Genomic DNA, 2,775 nt, shown 5'->3' with positions numbered 1-2,775 from the left:
TGGGAATCGCTTGGGGGGAGTTGGGTCTCTTTGTTACACTGCCCGGACCCAGCAAAGTCAGCTAGTGGCTGGCCTTCTCCTTACTCTCTATCCTCAGGTTCCACTTGAAGGCAAACTCCCTAACGCAGCTGCCGACCCTAATTGTGTCTTCTTGGCTCATCAGTCCTGTTTCTCTCGCTTCCTCCCTCACTCACCAGGTCCATGCTCAGTATTGTCAACCATCACCTTTCTGCCATCTGCACCTGAAAAGCCACTTCTTTTTTAAAAAATTTTTTTTAATTTTTATTTAATGAATCACCATGAGACATAGTTACAGACTTATGAACTTTCGTGCTCACGTTTCAGTCATACAATGATCGAGTACCCATCCCTCCATCAGTGCCCATTCTCCACCACCAATGATCCCAGTATCCCTCCCACAACCCCCATCCCATTCCCCCCACCCCCCGCCCCACCTCTGTGCCAGGGCATTCCCTTTTGCTCTATCTCTTTCCTTATGGGTGCTGTGGTTTGCAATAGAGGTATTGAGTGGCCATCATTCGGTCTGTAGTCTACTTTCAACACATATCTCCCATCCTGAGTGGGCCCTCCCAGCACCCCATACTGGTTGGTTCCTTCTCTCTCTGAGCTGCCTCCAAAAAATCATTTATTTAGAAACATTTCAGACTCCTTAAGAATCTGCCATTGGGCTGGAGTGATAGCACAGCAGGTAGGGCATTTGCCTTGCACGCGGTCAATCCGGGTTCAATTCCCAGCATCCCATATGGTCCCTGAGCACCGCCAGGAGTAATTCCTGAGTGCATGAGTCAGGAGTAACCCCTGTGCAAAGCCGGGTGTGACCCAAAAAGCAAAATAATAATAATAATAATAATAATAAAAGAATCTGCCATCATCGCATTGCAAATTATCCTGTTTGCCACACAGCCACTGCTCTCCTTCCAGAATATATGCGAGTCACTGTTTTATGTCCGTATTTGCTTGGTCATCCTAATACTGCCCCGTAGACCTCTGATTCTACACTGAAGCCCGATCTGGCAATGATTGATATTGCCAAACACCTTTCACACTGGTCAGTCTTTTGATTGGTTGCTATCCAAATCCTCCTACAACCACGGTCACCACATACAAGCTGTTCTCTCAAAGTCACAGAAGAATCATGTCCGGTCTTGCTAGCCACAGAGCCCAACAGTTAGCAAACTGCCCAGCACACAGCAAAATGTTTCCCAATGTTTGCAAATGTACTAATGGGCTTCTCGGGGACCAAACCAAGAACCTTGAAAGCATATTGTCAAAATTGAATGCAACAATTACTAAGAGCATTTGCTAAGTCGGGTATGGTGGGGTGTTGGAATTGGACTTAAGAACAGTTAACAGATGCCAGTCACCTGGGCAGGATTCCTCAATCCTTTCTCCCCGGGACATCTCTAGAGGACTGAAATTGCATCAGTGGGGGTTTGGAGCAAAAGACTGGAGGGAAACCACTAGGACAGGGCTGGGCAGGGGATTTAAAAAAAAGAAAAAAGAAACCAGGTTGGAAGTGACCATGTCAGAAAAGGTGGACAAACATGGGTCTAGAATGTCTCCCTACCCCCTGGTCTACACCAGCCTGTCCTCAGGAGAGCAGAGAGTAAGTAACGCCTTCCTCAAGCTGGAGGGACAGTGCAGGACCTCAGGGGCTTGTCCTGCATGTGGGCAACTGGTTCTGGCCTCACAACCCAAGCATCTTGAGATGCCCAAGCTCCTCCAGGGTGCCCAGGTAAACCTCAGCAGTGCAGGGTGCACATAGCCCAGTACTGAATCACCAGGTTGGAGGAGAATTGCCAGAAGACCCACTGGATGTCCTGAGCACTGTTTGGGAGGAGGAAAAATAGGAATCCCTTCCTTATCAGAGAGCTTCTCTAAACGCCTGAATAATAAGGATCCATGCTCTCTTCGGCAGCACATAGACTAAAATTGGAATGATACAGAGGAGATTACCATGGCCCCTGCGCAAGAATGACACGCAAATTTGTGAAGCGTTTTGTGTTTTTAAATACACCAAACTTTGGCAGAAAGATGGGACAAAACCCCATACCAGTAATCGCTCTCAATGTCAATGGGCTAAACGCACCAATTAAAAGACACAGAGTGGCAGGATGAATCAGAAAATTGAACCCAACATTCTGCTGCCTGCAAGGCTAGTAAGGATCCCCTGAGGAAAGGCGCAAACTCCTGGGCTCCACCGCTAGCATGTCTGCTGAGGGGCCAACGCCAATGCCCAGGGTGACTTACACTCCCCAGTGGCACTGCTGTTCATGGGAAAGGGAAGGCAGTCGGGAAGACAGGAGACATGGAAGTTTGGGGCCCAGAGGAAAAGGCAGGAGGGGCTGGTGCCCAACTGGTCAGGGGATCCTTGTGACGGAGGTCACCCCCCCCCCATCCATAGCAGGAAGAGCCAAGCCCATCTGCTGCCCACGGGCTGTGTTGTGTTGTGTTCTTCTAAGTTACTGCGGTGAAGTCTTCGCCCTGCAGTCCCTTCAAATGTACTTGGAGGTCGGGTCCTTTACTTCTCTTTTTTTTTAATTGAATCACCATGAGATACAGCTACAAACTTTCATGACTGAGTTTCAGTCTTATAATGATTGAGCACCCATCCCTCCACCAGTGCACATTTTCCACCACCAATGTCCCAGTATCCCTCCCGCCACCCCCAACCGACCCCACCCCCTGCCTCTGTGGTGGGCATTTTCCTTCTTACTCTCTCTCTCTCTGCTTTGGGGCATCATGGTTTGCAAT

General features: G+C 49.0%; 1 non-coding gene across 1 annotated transcript; it reads left to right on the top strand.

Annotated features, from left to right (window-relative positions):
* Positions 1–1,923: 1,923 nt before the first annotated feature.
* Positions 1,924–2,030, top strand: LOC130034801 (U6 spliceosomal RNA). The gene has a single exon (XR_008794152.1). It is a non-coding gene; the product is annotated as a U6 spliceosomal RNA (small nuclear RNA).
* Positions 2,031–2,775: the final 745 nt, after the last annotated feature.

Source organism: Sorex fumeus, unplaced genomic scaffold (genome assembly GCF_029834395.1).
Source record: "Sorex fumeus unplaced genomic scaffold, SorFum_2.1 ptg000061l, whole genome shotgun sequence".
Taxonomy (NCBI): domain Eukaryota; kingdom Metazoa; phylum Chordata; class Mammalia; order Eulipotyphla; family Soricidae; genus Sorex; species Sorex fumeus.
The sequence above is the reverse complement of the archived record's forward strand: the minus strand, read 5'-3'. Positions and strand labels throughout refer to the sequence as shown.